This window comes from Aphelocoma coerulescens, chromosome 2 (assembly GCF_041296385.1).
Source record: "Aphelocoma coerulescens isolate FSJ_1873_10779 chromosome 2, UR_Acoe_1.0, whole genome shotgun sequence".
NCBI classification, from domain to species: domain Eukaryota; kingdom Metazoa; phylum Chordata; class Aves; order Passeriformes; family Corvidae; genus Aphelocoma; species Aphelocoma coerulescens.
In genome coordinates this window covers 37,591,326-37,611,843 of record NC_091015.1, presented here as the reverse complement: position 1 = coordinate 37,611,843, position 20,518 = coordinate 37,591,326, and the positions used below count along the sequence as shown (strand labels likewise).

At 35.0% G+C, this 20,518-nt stretch overlaps 1 protein-coding gene across 2 annotated transcripts in view; it reads left to right on the top strand.

Annotated features, from left to right (window-relative positions):
* Positions 1–901: 901 nt before the first annotated feature.
* The window catches only part of LOC138106446 (diacylglycerol kinase beta), a 425,706-nt gene continuing 406,089 nt past the window's right edge, over positions 902–20,518 (top strand). The window contains exons 1-6 of one of the 2 annotated variants that reach the window (XM_069007051.1): positions 902–1,030; positions 3,228–3,285; positions 14,704–14,815; positions 15,557–15,699; positions 15,783–15,822; positions 16,005–16,119. The gene's annotated coding sequence lies outside the window, so the exon portion shown is untranslated. The other variant, XM_069007050.1, reaches the window with a different exon arrangement.

Sequence of the window (20,518 nt, the reverse complement as noted above, 5' to 3'; positions counted from 1 at the left end):
ACAATGAGAAGGATGAATACAACAAAGTGAACACACTCTTTCTGTCTTCACTTGTGCTATTATAAACACTTCAGAGAAACATTCAGGTATTTTTCTTAACAGATAGACAATTCCTTGTTTTATATGTGGCTGTATCCCACCAGTTCCTACCTTGGTATTTTAGCTTAGTTCAGATAGTGGGGGCATGATCATACCACTGCCAGAGAATAGTCCCTGGAGAAACTGAAGGGGAGATCTATTTGAATAATAGATGTTTTGGGTCAGTGACTGGTCCAGAAATGTTGCACAGTGAAGAAGGAAAAGGTTACATTTATAGCTGGGGTTCTTTTTCAGATGGAGTGGGAATATTTTCTTTTATTTGGGTAATTTCTAATATACTTCAGAAGTTAAAAACAGTTTAGAAACAAAAACATGCTTAAGTTGAAATACTTTATTTTGAAAATGTCAAATTAAAAAAAATATTATTTTGAACTCATCTAGCTACTTGGCTTATTTTTTCCTTTCCCCCTCCTTTTTTTTTTTTAACTTTGAATTTGCTGAAACTATATCCAAATTCAGGAAATTGCATTTTTAGAAAAGTTATTAATTCCAACTAGTTTTGCTTTTAGGGTTGGAAGCTAGCTGGCTGAATCACCCACAGACTAAATGATCAAAGTGACTCTCTTTGCTCCATTATGTTGTCAAAGACACTGTAGATGAATTTAGTGACATACATAATATCCTGTGCTACTGAAATGGGTATATAGTGATGTACTCCTAAATAATTCTAACATTATCCCATTTCGCGAAATGCACTTTTTTTCCTACATTTGCACTCTAATTTTCTGTAGTCAAGAGTGATAAGTCAAACTATTTTTCCCGAGTTCAGACTCTGATTTTTATCATCCACTCTCTTACAGCTATGAAATGCCTGTGAGTAAGTGCTAAATGTTCAGCATTTCAGAAGGAAAATATTTTCATTGAAGAAGATGTTTCTCAGATTCTTCAGGAGCCAAAAACATTTCCTGAAAGTGTTGCTACTCCCCACAGGGTAAGTAAAGACTTTACAAAACCAACTATTTATTTGAAATGGCTATTGCTACCAGTATTATTTTCTGTGCAACACAGTAAAATAAAATTACCTTCTATATGAAATGAGTAATTAGTGTACAGAAGACATTTATTCCTTCAAACTAAATGTTCTGTTACAATCACAAAAATGGCTCTGATGTTCATTAGCTTGTTTATGTGAACATCTGATTAATTGCTTTCATCACGTCAACCTTCCTACTATGGCTTTGATATTTACTAATGAGTTGGGTTTTTTTAATTTCCTAAGTGTCTGGGGAAGTACTAGAATATGAAACCCTATCAGTAATATTTGGAAAATTTCATTGAAATGAAACCTATGAACTAATCATTCACTGCAATTGCATTAATCATATGTCACATTCTTGTGACATGTAACTGTGATTCATCTCAGTATGGGTACTGGGTACTTGAGTTGCAACCCATTGAAACAATGTGTCTTTCACACAAAGATATAATATTTAATTAACTGAAAAATAAGTGCATTTTTTTACAGAATTAAACATAAGTGACATAAAACATTAAAAAAATAAATAAATGGAAGCTCGAATTATGAACTAGAGAGCCAAAACACATTTTTATGTAAAAAGAAAAGGCTTAGAATATAAAGGCAATAAGGAAATAGTATAGTAAGTTTTGTCACTGTTCACTTTGGTAGTTTTACTGAAGCTGTTGCCTACAGTCTTAGCAAGTGATCCTTTGTCAGACACACTGCATTAGTTACCTTTTGCAACCCCTCAAAAATACTTGTAGTAAACACATTAAAATAGCAGAAACAAATCTTCTACAAACTGAAATGTTTATTTTACTGTCATCACTGTAATTCAGTCATTAGGTGCAGACTCCTCCTTTCTTTGTAGATACCCTAGTTTAATTGAGAAAGGTTTCAGACCCATAAAGGCAACAGCCTTGAACTGTGAATGGAAACTACTTTTGTATCTACTGGCATTGTGTTGCTGAATATTATGATTCTGTTATACTAGAGATCAGCAATTAGCATCTTATAGAGAGGGTTGAGTAAAAGCTTCTGGTTTACCCTCAAAAAGCAGTAGATGTTTTCCTCCTTTCTCTTCTCTCCCCCTTTTTTTTTGCATTCCCTTTTTAATTGGTATTTTCTCAAAGTTACTGGTAAAAGATACTAAATTCTAACAGCAAAAGAGGAATTTTATGCCTGGACTGCTCTAGGGCCAGTGTAGATGCATTAATTACACTAATTGTAAGTTGACAATCCTAGTCCTTAGCCGTCTGGGGCCTTGTCCAAGGCTCACTGACGTCAATGGGAACATTTCCACTGCCTCCATTTTGGCTCAGGTCCTAAATGGCTGTGGCAAAATGTAATGCTGTGAACTAAGCTGTCACAAAAAAAATGTACTGCAACTCTTTAGATCTCAAAATAGCAGAGTGTATACAAATTCACAGTAAGAATTGTATTGCTGTTCTGAGATGCTTAAGCAGAGAGAATACTGGTGCTTTTACCTCCAAAATACTGGTTTTCTTCTATAGAATAAAATAACCTATCTCAGCCGCATATGTTCTGTATAGGGAGAACAAATTCACTTTAAAACTGTTCCATGATGCAGCTTCTTAGGCAATTCTACTGAGATTAAGAACATTGAAAGGGTGATGAAATAACTCTTGTGCTTCTCAATAGTAAATTCAGTAGAAGAATTAACACAAATACTTCTCTTCTCAGTTGCCATAGAGCCATTTCACAAAAGTGAAGTGCAATTTTCCCCTCACTGTTTCTGAGTAAAATGATTCCTGCAGTCAGAGAATTTAAGGATAACATGGTTTATTAGGAGTGTAGCTTCCTGATTACTATGCCATTCTATATAGAAATTCCTGCTTATTGCCTTTTTATTCACTGGAACTTTTTAATGACTCATCTGGATCTGTGCTCAAAGTAACAAGGCTCCTTGCCTTTATACTTGCAATATAACATGGCTTGCCTGTTGCATCAGCAACCATTAATTAACAGTAATTGTTCTGTATTAAAAAATATAACAGGCATACATTGAAAAGGTCATAAAATATAATTACACCTCAGATAATATATATAATGATAGCTTGTTAATGTTTTAACATGAAGTTTACAAAAATGTAACCTGTTCAGCTCACCCTATGATTACACTTGTATATTGTACATATCTGGCTTTCAGGAAAGACAGAACAGATATTCATGTGGAAATGAAGCATCTCGGGATGAAAAAATTTTAGGTGAGACATTTTTGTCTGAAATTATGATAGCTTTGAAAGACACATACTAAAATTGGATCTGCCAATAAGTACAGGGTTTGTCATATTTCTTTCAACTTTGGATTTGCAGCCTTTTGGAGTCAGCGAGTAAAACACGGTATTTACCATAATTAAGAAACTTGCTGTCCTCTGGGCTGGTAAAGAATGATTTAAAGAACTTCAAGCATAGTTTTATCCACAGGAATGTTATTTAACATAATTTTGCAAACTGAGGAAGATAGCACCAAAATTGGACAATGTTACACAATGGATTTGGGGGGGGGAAACCAAGGTTGGGCTCTCAAATTTCTGCATGATTTGGGAATCTGGCATAAGGTTCACATTTTTTACAAATGAAGACAAATGGAGTTCAAGAGCTAAACACTGCATATGATGACTTGTCATCATATTACACACAAGCTGTGACTCATGAGGTACTGTATGAACCATTTTTAGTTAAAGTTAATTATTCTCCAGTCACAGTGTGAGAAACTTTACGGTTTCAGAGCATGATTCACTCACTTTCTCCATGAAGGTAAACCAAAAATGCAAGGTTTCATAAAAAGATCAATAATAGCAAATAAGGAGACACAATTCCCCTGTGGAAAAAAAGAGAACTCCTTATGTATTTCCTGTGAAAATGTCTTCTTTTTTCTTTTTTTTTATTTTTCCACATTTTAGGCAGTGAGTTTTTTGCAAGGCTGTTCATTCACGGGCTGTGTGAGCTATATATAGCAATTTTACTGCTAGGATAACACCTCAGCAAGCACTTTTTTCTTTGCACATCTAAGCCCGTCTGCCCCATTTTAGACTACAAATAACTCTGCTGCAGCTGTTGAACGTGACCAGTTTGTCTCCCACACACCCTCAGCTCAAAAGTGCAAACTCCACTCTTTCTGCAGAATTTCCCTGAGACAGCAGGCATCAGTACATTTGAAATATGGATACAGTGTCTCAGAGAGGGATGCCATGGATAAAGTAGAAAAGAGTTAGGGATATGAAACTTTGTTTCTGTAAAATACCTCAAAATAGTAACTCATGTATCTAGTTGCTAATGGGAAAAATGTAAGCGCAGGTTTATGGCTTTCAGACATGGTCCAGGAACACTTAAGCATCTGTGGTTTTAGAGTAGATCCGCAGAAGTCTGTTTTTATAAATAATATCTGTCAATGCGTTGTCATTCTGTCAGTAAGAAATTGTAAGGGTCCAATCTGGTGCAATAAAAAAAGCAAAAAACCAAATCTAATACAGAAGTGCTTCTTTACATAAGAATGTTGATCCTTTTGTTAAACAAACAAAAAAATACTCCTCAGAAAACAACTTAAAAAAAAAAAAGAGTGATAGTTTACAGAGCAGGAATTTGTTTGGGTCAATTAAATCAGAAGACTATATGATAATCTCTTTTGGTTGGTTTTTTTTCCACATTATCCATCTATGTGAGAAAACTAAGCTCTAAAACTAAGCTTTAAAACTAAGTCTTTTCAAATTGAAATGGAAAAGTGCTTTTTCAATGACGGCTTAATGTTACTGAAAACTCACATACATTAAGGATGCCCTTTTCCCCTGGGAGAAGATAAGCTCAAATTCATGCTGAATTCACTCTGTTTCTAACCAGCCCAAGTGTACTGGCTTCTGTTTTTTTAATCCTGCTTTAGGCAGTTATATCCAAGATTATGGTCATATCCTTAAAAATAGAACTGCAGGTAAATCTAAAGCTTTAATTTGACAAGTAAACACTAAAAATTCAAAGCACAGATATTTCAATTATAGATTCTGTAGATGTGGAGTAATAGTCTACGAATCTATAAACAATCAAATATGACAAGCCTCAAACTTTAGAATAAAATATGCAGCATTGAAGATACACTGTATTGATTTGCATTTGCAGGCTCTGTAAGTCAAACTACAGGAAAATCACTGCTGATTGTTTAAGGGCTTTTTGTTTTCAAGCTAGCTGCTAGCATACAAAATCAACTCTTGATTGCTCCTCTTGATGTTCCACTTGTACTTAATCTTTCAATGAACAGCAGTATACATGCAAAGTAATGTGGGGAAGGCACTTCAGTGATTTATCCTGTGTTCTGAAATGTGAGTTTAAAAAAGAATTACAGAAAACATTTGCCTGTTTTGTGGGATGACACAGTGATTTTAAAATCACAAGTCTTTTGAAGAAGATAGCAATATTGTATATGTCAGTGTTGCTTTTATTCCCAAAGAGCTAAATATAAGAATATTATTTTCACTGTAATGAGTTTTTGTCTTTATATGAACTCAATTTATAAACAGTAAAATAAATCGTTGCTGAAAATTCTTCAAGGGTAAGATTAGAAGAACCTTGAACACTTTTTTGTATGATGTAGGTTAAACTGATTGAATAAAACTCAGGTGGCTTCATTTTATAATGTGAGATTCTGAACTGGAAACTTTATAACTGTCTAATATTCTGACTGAATATCAGAATCAATGCATTGGAGAGGGTCTTTTGCATTTGCATCCAAAAAACAATAGCACAGATAGAATGGCAGTTTGGATATGTGATTGGAATGCCATTTTGATGTCATTTTGAGCATTCCACACAAGATCCCCGTGTGGTTTTTAAACACATTTAATTTTAAGCAAATTTCTTACATCTCCTGAGATTTCTTTTAGAATATATTCTGAAGTCTTGTTTCACAGTTGAGGATGGTGTTTTAAGAACCCTCTTTTACCTAATTGAAAACTGTTAGGAAAGCTCAGGTTTCTGTAAAACAGTGTAATTCTCATATAGGAACATTTTCCTAGTGAAATCTGAGATTCGCCAGGGGATAGGAGGTTAATGTGAGCTGAAGATAACTAGATAGATTTTAGAGAGGACTTCAAGAATTTGTGTGAGAAGGAAAACAAATACTGCGGTTTTACAAGCAGGAGGTAAACCTGATCCAAGAATAAGTTTAAAATACTCTTCTGGTGCCAATCAAATGTTTCACATATTAAATGCTGGAGGATAGATCATGATGGAAGTGAAAGGCTCAGTATGCCTTGAGTCATCCAGGCTCCTGTCACGAGCTTGAAGTGATGAAATGTGGCAACAGCTGAACTTTAGTGAAGGAGCGTGTTTGTCACTGTCCATGGTGCTGTTGGACAGCGCCTGAACACGTTGTCTACCGGAAGGATTGTAATCATCACTGTTAAGAACAGTCATTCTTATTTTCATTAATATATTATGACTACAGTCTTCAAATAAATAATATATTCCCATCACAATGTGTCATTCACTTCCGTTTAAATCTTTTCGTGTCAAACATACTGCCAGACACAGCATTGATTCCTGTATATTCAAAACACTGATTCTTTATGAAAATGTCTAAGTTTTCAACTTGAATGCTTTTAAGGGTAACTATTAAACCCAAATTTATGAATCTAATTAAATGTCTTTATTGACATTTAATGTCTGTAATTTCCTTTAGAAAACATATTTTATTTCTCCTAGCAAGGAGAAGGTGAGAAGAGGTGGAACCATGGGTGTTTGGAAGGGAGTTAAGTGAATGGAGACAGAAAAGAGGGAGGTACACATAGGAGAAAGCCTAAAGATGAGATAAAAAGAAGATAGAAATTAAAATCAGGAGATGGCAACAGAGTAATGAAACTAGGAAAATGAAGAAAACAAGAAGACTGCACTCCTCTGCCTAAGAACCAAATTCTGCTAGTTCTACTTTTTTTTCAGTAGTACCTACCTCAATATCTCTTGACCTCTATCACCTGTCAGCACTACCTCTCTGTGCCATGTTTTACTTGGTACTTCTGTCCTTTTTAATTTTCTTCATAGTCCTTTCTATGATCTTTTTCCCTAAGACACATTAGCTCTTCATCAGAAATTCTTGCCACATGACAAATGTGGAGACATGTAGACATTAGACTTTCACTGAGTTTGGGCATGTTGGTTATATACACCAGTCACCATGCTCACTCTGATGAAACAGATGAGAGACCATGTTCAAAAAACCCCAAAGTGAAATCGGTATGTTGTCCAGAGAGCCTGGTATATAGTGCTCTTGGGAATGATTTCTTGCTGTCCATCCATTTTGTTACCAAGAGGGCAACTGCAGTAAGTTTCTTCTGAATGACTGAATTCCTTCTAACACTATGAGAAAGAGACCAAACCTTTTAGCTCGGGGACTTTCCCAAATGCAATCAGATAATGAGACTTCAGTACAAGCTTGTGCTGATTTTTCCAGCCTACAGACAAGTTCAGCTGTTCATGACTGTTGGAGATTACTCATGTGTACATTTTAATTTCTAAAATCTATCATTATTTCACTTTGGATTCTTGAAATATATCTTACTTTGATGGCTGAAAGCCAGTTTTATACCCTTTGTGATCCTCACGGTCTTATATTGATGAGCACTATCAGTAACAGCTTATTTCTTTTTCCCACTAGCCTAATTTTATGGTTTATGTCTTTTAGATGCAAATCTTGCTGACATTATGTTCTTTTTTAGGGTTTTAGAAGCAAGAAATTCAGAATGTGAAACAGTTAGAGGCTTAAGGTTAGGTACATGACACATTTGTAAGATCTACTTTTCCTTTGAAACGGCTCAATTTTTATTATATTTCTTGAGGCACTTGAAGCCGTTTGAGCCCTACATAACACAGCTGGATAGTACCTAGAAAATCAGAAGATGAATGGAACTGCTTCCAAATATTTCAAAGTACATTCTGATATATAATTGATCTCTCTAAAATTAAATTATTAAAACCTTTCAAATGTCTACAAGGACATGTAGAACAATAGCCTGTTTGAAAACAGTATACTATTGAAAAATATATTTCCACCATTCTTTACTAGGAACCAGAGTTAAAGTCATCGCTGAAAATCACACCAGTAATGAATTTAGGGTTCTTATTAAATGTTTTTGTGTATTACTGATTTGAATACTTGTAAAATGCAAGGAAATTTATAGTTTGTATTTTGTGAGGGCAGAATATTTCAGAATTTGTGGACACTTTATGCTCCATTGGACTGTATTGCATTGTACACTGTGTAATTGTGACGAATCAAGCCATGAAGTGTGGCAGTAATAGAAATTTGTTGCTGTACTGACCATTTTGTATTGCAGTGTTCAGTCTCAAAAAGCTCTCTTTTGCCTGCCGTTTAGTGTTCCAAAACTCTTAATTTTTAAAAAAGCTGCTAGACAATAGACAGTTTTTTTTGAGATTAGGTAGCCCAGATTTTCCTAAGTATCAAGGTCAAGGCTTGAAGCACAAAAAGAAAGCTGTTTTTTAAGCATTTTACAGTCTTGTGAGATGTTCAAAAGAAAGACACACCTGACACACTTGACAGCATCAGGGGAAGTAGAAAATGTGATGAAAAAATGTGTTTGAGAAAGCAAAGAGGTGTTTTGGAGTTCACCTCTATTCTTCACAAAAAAACATAATTTGGGGGTATTTTGTATAAATACTAAAGTAATGCCAGATTTTGCCTTACCAGTTTCTTCTCAGAGCTGTTACTTATCTACAAGGACACAAAATTTGCTGCAACTCAGCAAAATGGCTGTATTATTAAAGACTAAGTTCTCACATCTTTTCCTTTCCCAAGGTTATTTGTTGATTTAGTAGAAATAACTACATTTGTTTCACTATCCAGAATTCAACTCACACAGAGGTTATCTGTCACTCACTTACCAAGTGTTTCCAGAGGAGGACATAACTGCAGTACTATGTTTCAATTCTGTCTCTGACAATGAGAAGGATTTGTTAAGAGGTGACAAGCAAAACTGTAAAGAACATCACAAATGTTAAAAGAATAAATATAAATGCTGTTTGCATCTGGGCAAAGTGAGATTGAAATCATCATTCCTGGTTATCTCGCCTGAGGGAGCTGTCCTTGCCAACACATCTAAAGGTGCTAGCAAGACTAGCCAGGCATTTCAGTGTAGAGAGGAATACCACAGGAAAAGTGAATTTGACCAGCCCACATCTGGGTACCATCAGGTAAGGTAAGAAAAGAAGAAAAATAAGGAAAGAAAAGGGAGAGGGAAAATTCCTGAAGAAAATAAAAATAGACTAGAAATTTGGCTGGGCTATAATTTATGGCTATTCTAAAGGAACTTAGTTTTAATAATAACTGTCAGAAGCCTTTTGTGTACCTATGTAGTTCAAATATGAAATTATAAGTGAAGCTGGAGAAAAACTGAATGTGGCTTGAGTTCGTGTTTCAAGGGTGTTTACTCCGGTTGTTATTGCAGTTAAGGTGCTACCCAATTTGCCCTGCCTTAGCTCTAGCTCCTTCACATGAAATACCTCGATTTTTTTTTTTTCTCAGACACTTCATAGCTCTTCTGTGAGGCAGAAAAAGAAAGAAGAAAATACATTTTCAAGTGAAACCTCTTCACACTAAAGGCACCAGTAGTTTTACATTTAATTCAGTGGAACCAGATCTGAATTGATCCTTTTTCTTAGTTAGTGCAAAGAGAAGCAAAACTAGGGTTTTGTGCATGAAAAGAACAATTCACTGGTGCACGTAAATTATGTGAAGAATTCCAGGTTCTTTTGTGATGACTAGGAGATTGAATATAAAAGGACTTTAGTGTAAAGTTTGATAGTGTCATTATCCCATTCCTATATTCCTTTCCATGGGAATTGGTAGTTGCTGACCCTCAAAAACTGTTGTGACTTTACATGATCTGATTGTATAGCTGAAGACTTTTTGTTTTGTTTCCAGTGTATTATTCTGTTTTATCCAGAGTGAAGTTGTGCTCTGCAGTCCTTTAACATTGCCTCCCATAACAGCACACAGGCAGATACATAATTTCTGTCAGTCCTACCTAGAATTTCAATCATAATTTAGCATAATTTAGAAAGTTCTGCTTTAAATGTGAATTGCTCCATGTTCAGAATTAAAGGATCAGAAAATTTTATAATTCCTCAAATATCAAGCGTTAGTGCAGGATTATGAAGATGCTTACTGCAAAGTGCCTCTCTAATTGAATGGTCAATAACCTTTCTGATTTATTGATTTATTTTTGCATGTGTGTGTTGGTTTTAGCATTTCTGGGAAACAATGACAGCTCCATATATGTTTTAAGGTGAGAGAGACATCTGAATTCCAGAGAGAAAGTATGCTTAACTGTTTATTTTATTTACCATATTCATACTACAGGCCCAAATATCTGTGTTTGACAAGAAAAATTTATTCCTTCTTGGCAATAAAGCAAAATATATTAATTTGGATACTTCATGGCATTTTTTTTAACCTTAAAAAAAAATAGTCTTTTATCTAGCTGAGCAGATGTCCTGGGCATGTAGTATGAAACAAGACAAATATATTTTGTCTTAATCATTGTTTCTTCTGTGGAGATTGTTTGATTCATGCTCAAAACCAAAGGTGACCTAACCATCCTTCATGTATTTTCTTCATTACACAACAAAATCATTAGATCTTCAGTTTCTAGTAAAGCAAAATTTTGCAAACATAAATAGATATAAGTAAACAACTAAAGACCTGTAAATTTGTTTCAGTCAGGAGCTAATTTCAGCCTTCTCCTACCAAAAGTAACAATGTGGGGAGGAGAAAAGTACTTATGAAATAATAATAATAATATATTTATATATAAATAATATGTTTTTATTATCTCTCGTTCCCTTGTTAAGAAGCAGGGTCATCAGAATGTTATCAAACTGATGATGCTTCATTAACAAAATGGAATTGTAGGAAAAGCTTTAAACACTCTCTCTGCCTTATCTTCCCACTGTGAAAGGGCTCAGACGTTGGCTAATTTCCAAGAGACACTTAAACAAAGTCTACATGAGTAAGCAATTACTGAGCAAGTAACTTCTGAACTGTGCTACTTTGTGTGGCAGAAGTGCCCTCGTTACAGCAGGAGACAGAAAAGGACTGTAATGCAGAATGTCTCTGAAAAATCTGTCTGCCGTCATATTCATGGCAAACTTTACAATGCACGGGTAAATGATCAGCCTAATTACATTTCTTATATCCATCATAGAAGTCTCATTATTTCCTTCTGTTCCCCCATCTGTCTCTGCCCATCTGTTTTCTCTTATGGTTGGCCTATGAGGTCTTTGGGGCAGGGGTTGTTTTTTTATATATATGTACAATATCTAAGGTGGTCCTGCTTTACAACTAGGAATTATAAGCAAAATGATACAATAAATATTTTGTAACCAAACCTGCATATGTAAGAAACTGAGCTATCAGTAAATTATAGACACCTGAAGACCTGAAAACATCAGATTTGAAGCAAATTAAGGGAGCCTCTTTAGCATATAGACAACTTCTGGTTCTGTTTAACCTGTGTCTTCATAACCTACATATTTTTCCTTATGTCAGAAGTGCACAATTCAGCACATAGTTGTTCTCTCTGTAAGTCTATCAGAGTCAAGATTGTCACAGAATTGTAGGATTGTTGTCATTAAAGCATTGCTTCTGAAAACATGGAATGAAAATGCTCCTTTGGGACTTCTACCGGTATCCCGGCTTTGTCTGTTTGCAGCATGCTGGGTAGGATGTATTTGCAATGACACAGAGCCCGCTCTGGGTTTTTTCTGTGCAGACATGTAGATTCTACTCCCTGTCTCAGCAGGTTAGGATTCTGTCTTAAGTCTGGAAGAGTTTCTCTCTCCTAATTTGAGATTATTGAGGTTTCACTGTGACACAAAGGTGTTAGAACAGTCCAAGCAAAAATCGCCTATTTTCCCCTAGAATATTCTTTTTTAAAGAAATAGTGGTGTTGAATCCTTAGAGCAGCACAGATAATATAAATAAAGTACCTGTGGAGTAAAATTTTCAAAAATGATAAAAATGACAAGTTACAACTGTGTTGATGAAGACAACAGAATGCAAGGGTGTTTTTTATACATATATCTACTTTTCATAATTAAATTACTGATGTAATAAGTGTAAACTGGGTATTTAGGATTAAACTATGCTCTCTTCTACCTCATCCTTTGTTGATTTTTTTGTGTGCATGTGATTCCATAAGGTCAAAAAATTTATCTAGGTGATACACAGAGTTCTTAATTTTAGGATTTGCATCATCTGTGCCACCTGCCTCTGTGTGTATGCTTATTTATAAGTACTATAGCAACACTCCTCACTTGTCTAGTTAGAAACTCACATTTCCCCTTCCATGAGTTTAACACACATTTTCTTTAAAATTTCACTAATATAAAAGGTTCCAGAAAAAAAGCTTAGGGGTTCATAATGGAAGAAAGAACAATTGGAGTTGTGAGTTTATGACACAGGCAAACTTGTAGATATCTTTAAAGCCTGACTAATAGAAAACAAGATTGTGGGACAGTAAACAAGAAACCTTAGTCCACAGCAAAATGATTGGTGCAAGGTATTTATAACATGCCAAATTATAACAAATTATAACTTTTGCTTTATTTTGGGCTGTCTATAGGAACTCTTTCCATGTCTTCTTCAATAATCAAAATATGAGAGCATGTCCAAGCCCCTGCTCTCTAATGCTATTGACATTTAGTGACTACTAATGGTAATCCTCTGGTTGTAGCAATTGCAAGTATTTTTATAACTTTGTTGTTTATCTGAGAACAATATCTGTAATTTCTTTATTACATAGCAATTTCATGAAAACACCATGTCAAAATGTGCTTTGTTGAATCCTCGGAAAGATCCAATATACATTTCTAATCTTAAATGTATGAGTTGTTTCTATAAGAAGCACAGGAAAGGTTTGTCTCAAGTGCTCTCTCAAGTGGAGTGATGCCTTCCATGATGTACATTAGAGTCCTGAGCCCCTGGAATTGCAATATGCAGGGCATGGCCTCTTGTATTTTCCTTTCCACTCTGGTTTTCCTCCCAGCGAAAAGCAGCATGCACCCTGCAGTTCTTCACACCCGCCTTTGCTTCAATAAGCAGTCAAGAAAAGGCAACAATTCAGACAGCAGGGTTTCAGCTCACGGGGATTCCTTGACAGTACGTGGTGAGATGTTCTGCCTTTCCCACTTCTGCCTTGGAAGCCTTTTAGTGCCTTAAGTTATATAAAACTAAAAAGCTACTCTAACCAAGGAAGGACTCTAGCCAGACTTTGCTTTAAACATGCAACATAAAATAGTTCCAGGCAGTGCCCAGAAAAGACAGCTGTAGCTCCTAAAGGAGACAAGAAAATATTTTGTTAGCATCCTTTAAAATTACAAGGAACAATAACACAATATAGTCAGAAAAAAAAAAAAAATTGACACTTTGTCAGGAATAAAAAATGATTTATAGGAAATCTTAATCTGAGGATATTTAGGGTCATAGAAGAGGATTTTAGCCATTCCCACTTTGGTATATATGAATAAGGTAAATAAGTGAAAATAGGGATACAGCAAAAGGCCACTTTTGCTGAATGTGTGGAAGGGACAGATTGCAGGTTTGATTCCTTGTATTGAAGAGAACCTTGTTAGTAATATAAAATGGGAAATAGATTCACAATTTTTGATACATAAATTTCACCACTGTCCCCAAACTCTTATCAGAAAATATATTTCTTTTATATTTAAAACAAAAAAGTGACCCAATAACCTGGGGTATTTCTTTTTCTTTTAACTCTGGTCACACTCTTTCGGGTGGGTCTTTATAGTGCATATGGGATTCTATTTCCTTGTATAATCTGCCTGCTTTTCCATAAGTATGTAGGAAGTAAATTATAATAGATTTTGTGGGGAAGAAACAAAACAAAAGCGAACAAACAAACAAAAAAACCCAAACCAAAAACCCCAAAGCCAAACAGTAGAATAGCTGAGTTTCAATATAATTAGAAAAAAAATCTATCTTATTCCATTTATATTTTGTTCCATTTTCCTCTTTATATTCCATGTAAATACAAGACATCAAGTGGTGAGCTGTACTTTTCAGAAAGAAAAATACAGCTATATTTAGGCATCTGTATTTTTTACTTAGATGTTTGTAAAGAAAACTCTCAAACATCATTTTAATCCTTCTTTAAGAAAGAGAGGCAGAACTAACAACTGTAATTTCATACAGTATTTTTATATTTTTTACTTATTTTAATTTTAGAATAGAAAATTGTTCCTACCATTTTCATATTGGTGAATTTTCATCTTATAAATAGTGATATGTAAGTGATTAGGGTAAAATAAGCAACTGAAAATTATTCTTTGTGTGTCTCACTCTCTGGAAGTCTGTGATTTGTGTAACAGTGCATTCTATCCTTGTTAATCATGACAGATGCTAACTGGAGTGACTCAAAAGGAATCAAACCTGCAATAATTAATGCAAGATGCTGAAGACATAAAGTAACTGTGAATAAATCATTTCACTTCAGTTCATGATTTGTTGATGAATAATCATGAACTATCTGGAATTAATTAGCTAATAAATGTTTATGAATAACTATTGCCTTTGTATGTTTCATGATTTCATGTCTGTTTAGACTACTTCCGAGGAGGAAAAAAGACATGAACGTGTAAAGAGGAAAGCTGAAGAAAGATGGATCACAAAGATTTGTGATTACTTCCAGAATGTTATTTCAGAAATGGCAAAAGGTTAGCAGTGTGTCAGTTCATTTCTCTGAGGTGATTATGTGAAACGAAATATAAAAATAGGCTATAGTAAAGCAATTTGCAGCTACAGAAAAACCAGGTTAATGCTCTGATTGTTAATACCTTTGTACCTTTACAAATTTTAATTGGCTAATCTATCGTCAAAACTTTATTGTATGTATGGCAAAAACCAAAAATTTAAAGGTAAATGTTTTAAGGATGTGAATCTGAAGACAGACTACTTTTGATGTAAGTTATGTCTACGTTTCATTTCATTGCTTAGTGCATTGTCATTCACTATCAGGGAAAAATATTTTTTGTTCAAAGTTGTACTAAACAATTCATGTCTTTTCATGTCATATATTTGTAAATAATTTTAAATGTATTTTTAAAAAATTGTGCAGTTTTTTCAATTGCACAAATGTTTTCTTTAATTACATAGAAATTTGTAAATTCTTTTAAAAGCAGTTAAGGGTATAAAATCTGTTTACATTTCATGGGTTATCTGGCTGCACATCTTCTAAGAAAATGGAAACAAAATTTAATTCTCTCACAATTGAAAGAATTATTTTTTGGTCTCACAAAGTGTTTATTCAGGAGGTGAAACATTAAATCACTTTGATGAAAGCTTAAATCAACTTTAAAAAAAAGTATTTTTCACACAAACCCATAAGAAATTAAGTTTGATACCTCAGGATCTGCAAAAAGCGTATATTGTGTTCTAAGCCTAATCCTATCTTTCAGAAGGATAGGACACCAGGATTAATGAAGAGTTTAATGATCTCCTGCTGTGATGAAGAGTCCAGGAAGTAGCTGCTGTGAAAGCAGATGTTCTGGTACCAGCTGAGGAGCATTTGTGGAGGAGTCATGGAAGATATTTTTGCAGGGTGGGCAGTTGACTTAGGAAGGTCATAGGGAAGAGGAAGGAGTGGTTGCTAATATCTAATTCAGATTTTGGTCTTCATTTAAGGAAGAGGAGGTGTCTGGACTGATTGAGATTACTTCTGAAGGCAAGTAATGGCAAGGATGCCAGGACTTATGGCAGACTTATAGAGTACTGTATAACCTAGAGTTATTTGTAATTTCCTGCCTCTCTGGTCAGAAGAGTTATTCAAAGCAGTATGCCAGTGGTGGCTTAGGGCCCTCTGTGGCTCCTTCAGATACTGATATTCCCATATGTTCCTCAAACCAGGGTACAGAGTCTCCTACTGATGGAATTATGGACTTACACCTATCTGATGCATCTGGATGTGACCAGCAGCCGCAAATCTCAAGAAGATATATAAAGCATCTTTTGCAGAGATCAGGTACTGTTGCTCTAGCTTAACCATGATAAATAAAAAGATCCACTGACATGAACTGAGCAGTGCAGAAGTGCTATGGGTACTGACTGTCCTTTTCTGCCTGCATACCAGAGTTGGAAGAGCTTGTTCACAGATTACTGCTGTTTAAATTTCTTTTTTTTTTTATTTTATTTTGGGGGTGGGGGGTGGTCAAGTAGTGATTTCTTCTCCTTTTGAAACATAGAAAAAAAAGGAAAAAAAAGCCTATAAGCCATTTAACTGATACTTCAGTCTATAACAATCTATAATGTTGCACTAAAAATAGTTGAAATTAAATTCATACTTATATTGCTTTAATAAATACTTCAATATACTTAGTATATCTTGAGCACTTATTAACTCATCTTTTACTGATGTCTTAAGATAGTTTCAAAGCTGTCTTGAAAACAGTATAAGTTTAAAGATATTATCTTGTATAACTCATAGGACATTGCTTTGGGGCTAGGTTTCTTAAAGGTAAAATTAATTCTCATTTTATAGCTAAAATTCACAGCGATAAAGAAAAATTGAGACAAATTTTGAGCTTAGAAAATGAGGACAGTAGAATCTGTGGGTGACTATTTCTGTTGAAGGACCATACAGTCATTTGATAGGCTAAATATCACTTTAAGTAGTTTAATCCAGCTCAAGTTTAAGAGTCTCTGATACTGGGCCAGAATTTAAAGGACTTGAATGCTTGAGGTTGTATTTAGAGGCTTAGCAGTGCTTTAGAATCCTACTAGACTAATTTGCAGTTACCTGGTATCTGTAAAAACTCCATCAGGTAGAATAAACTGCACCAAAGTGTTTTCATTGTTTAGCCAAACCCCTGAGGAAAACCCCTTTGAGGAAAGTATGGCTACAGGAGGACTGAAAGAAGGCTTAGGAGGAGAGCTTCAAAGGAGTTTTTCTTTTCCACTGTAACAGTGCTTTTGAAGTAATTATGTTATGTACTAGCAGAAAAGTAGGCATATGCTGTGAAAATTGCTTATTGCCCTGTTTGTACCTGCCTTTTTTCTATCCTTGGCACCTTTCTTACACCTTTTCTTTGTCCGAATATGTTTGTTTTTCTTATCCTGAGGTTGCAAACTCTGTGTCACAGAATGGTCTCTTTATAGTTGTATGCTGCAAATTAAGTATGATTTGAATCATACTCTAGAGGTCAGTTCAAACACATTTTAGATAACAACTGTCAAAAGTTATTTTGTTCTCTTCCTAAAACTCAACTTTCTGTAAGACTGATTTCAATGTAGTTGTTCTTGAGTACAATTTGTCACAGAATAATTTGCTTTTTTTTTCTTAATTAGCACCTCCTGGTAAATGGTGCATGTGTAACTGATCAGTCACCTGTCACAACTTTTGTGGTTTGGGGTTTCTTTGTTCGCTTTTTTTGTTTGGTTGGTTTTGGTTGGTTCTTTTTTGTTTCTTTTTTTTTTTTTTTTTTTCTAATCAGGGAATTTGTATGAACTGAGACCAAGTGGGTGGAGGTCCCACGTGAAATGGGGACAGCTGAAGCCTTGTTGGTGCACTCAAGGTCTTGACACAAGGTTCAAATAAATATTCATGATAGCAATTGCAGTAAAACTGAAGTAGTTCAGGTATCCCTCCGCAGTCACTTCCTGGTCAGGGTTTCTGTGTTATCTTTGGTCTGTGGTGTAGGCCATAGCTCATCCACTGGTGAGAGGCTGTCAGAGGGGAAATGTAACATCATGTGCTAAGCAATGTCTTTACTGAGATAGTGACAACAGCCTGTTGAGGACATGAATGCTGCATATTTGGCTCAATAAGTATAATAAGTATTTTAGCCCAGGTGTCTGTGATCTCCAGATGGCACAAGGCAAAAATAAAAGAGGGAAAAAAAAAAAACCAGGGAAAAAATATGATGTAGCTTTGGATTGAAGAAACTTCCAGATATGGCTTCAACAGAAGTGTTTTTAATGTGATAAGCAAGAAAAATGAAGGCATATGCATACAAAGAGCATATGTGAGGAGTATAGCAGAAAACAGCTTGTGTGTCACAAATACAGTTCTCACAAATACAGTTCTCACAAACAGAACAATATTCTATCTGGGTATTTTGCCTATTTAAACTCTTTAGGGCTGTCAAAAGGCACAAGTCTGTGTCTCTAGTGCAAAAATAGTATTCTAGTCATTTCCTCCTGACTTGACACCACCACTCTCATGCCCCCAAGAATCAATAACAGTGTCCAGCAGAGAGGGAATATTACTGAATGTTAGCTGTCTGAGGCTCAGACTTGTCTTTATCTCTTTCAGATAAATTAATAGCCTGTCTCATAGTTCCTTCTGTAACTGCAAAATTCGATTGGAACTCAACACAAACTTACTGTGAAGGTGCTGCTGATTGTTAGAGGTTACTCACATTTCCAGCCTGAGGGAAAGGATATGGGAAAGACACTACCTTATTCAAATTAAGACCATATCCCTGTTACCTTGTTTGTCAGCAGCTGAACTTTCTTGTGAAACAGGGAAGTGCAACGTTCTGATTGTTTAAACTGGTACATATGTCTGCCTGCTTTTTAAAAGGCATTTCATGCTGAGAATACATGCTGAAAATGTTCATAAAATTCAGTGGCTTGCTGGGCAGGGTGAAGATGTTAACTTACTTGAAATCTTCAATGCTTTGGCACTCTGAAATATTAGACAGCAGAGGTAATGTAACATTAAGTACTGTTAGGACAGCTAATATTTTGTGTTGTGTGGCTTCTTTATGTATCTGTATAACTTCAACTTAGCAATAATTCTCATGAAAGTTATGGATAGTTCCTCAGGGTGACACCTACAGAATGTTTCTAAACTACCAGAGATCTTCAACACTGCACATATGTAGTTAGAAATACATAATGTTGATTGTAAAACCTATTTCTTTCTCTTCAATGTCTCTTGCTCTGAGGAAGTGTCTTTTGTAGTGCTTAGCAGCCTGAGTTGTGACTATTGGTGTGGAAAGCAGATTATGATGCAAGACTAATAAAATCAATTGAACCCTATTGAAACACACTAAAAATTGATAAATTTATAATCTAACAGTTTGAGACTCTGTTGGGGGTCACCAGGATTCTTAACAATACTCTAGAATTCTAAGTGGGTGAATTTATGTTTTTTGAATTATATAAAATTGTTTAAAAGCAAAGTCTTGAACATAGAGGTCACTATTTTCTGCAGGGATTTCTCAAAGGAGTTAAAAGATAAAAACTATTTTACTCCTTGTTTTGCAGGGTGCTTGATCACCTGCTGGTAACTGAAACTTGGCTTACTTTGTAAAGGCCTAGAGAAATGCTTGATTTTAACTATGGTCCATGTTTGGTTCTTGTTTGGTTGGGGTTTATGACTGGCAGAGGAGTTCCATTATTGGCAACTCCTTTTCCCTTAGGTACCCAAGGAAATTGGCTAAAAGGAAAATAAGCAGAGTATGATGACAAAGGAAAAGATGATGAACTATAGGGAAAAGCACTGAGTATTTTTCCCTGTTAAAAGACTGTAAATTATTAAATGTTTGTTGTTTTTTTTTTTTAATGCACCAAATACTAGAAGCACTGAAATTTTTATAAGCATATCAGTAGAAATGCTGATAATATAAAATATTCTCTTGCTTTGCTGGGTATATATGATGGAGAAATGCAAAAAAAAAAGTATATTAATGAAGTTTATCAGGGAGCAGAAATTGTTACCGACTATGCCCAGTCTACAGACATAATTATTGAACATGAAAATACCATACCAGAGAGGCCTTCACTACAGCTATGAAAGAAGTTGCATGGGTCATACTTGCAAAAGAAAAAGAGAATGTTTGGGTTTTGTTCATTTCAATGAATATTTAAACAAATAGGATGTTTGAGTTTTATGGGGAGTTTGGGGTTTTTGAGTTCTTTTGTGTGGTTTTGGATTTTTTTTCCCCCAAGTTCTCCTCTATCGGGAAACAGGTGATAACAACAAAAGCAGAATCAGTGTTGGACAGGATGGGAAAGAGTAATATAAGTGGCAACAAAGCCTCGAAAGAAACCTGAACATTATTTTAGTATTTTTAAATAGGAGTAGCACATTGGGAAGAAATTATTTACTAAGGGGATTGATGTTCAGGTATGCTATCTTGACCCTAGAAATCTTCTTTCTCCGATCATTTTGTCCCTGTAAAAAGCTGTGAGTGAGTGCAAATAGACTGCCAATAAGAATTTATGATCCAACTGCTATAAACATAAATTCCTAAAATGCAAACCTCTGTTATCACCCAGGTAAAGCAAAATACTTGTAGCAGAAATTCTAACAATATTTTTGCCCTTTCCCAGCCCTTACCAAGATATGCTTATTTCTAAAGATAATTTCGGAAATTTGAAAGGGTTTTGATGTTTCTGGTTTTTACTATGGAAAA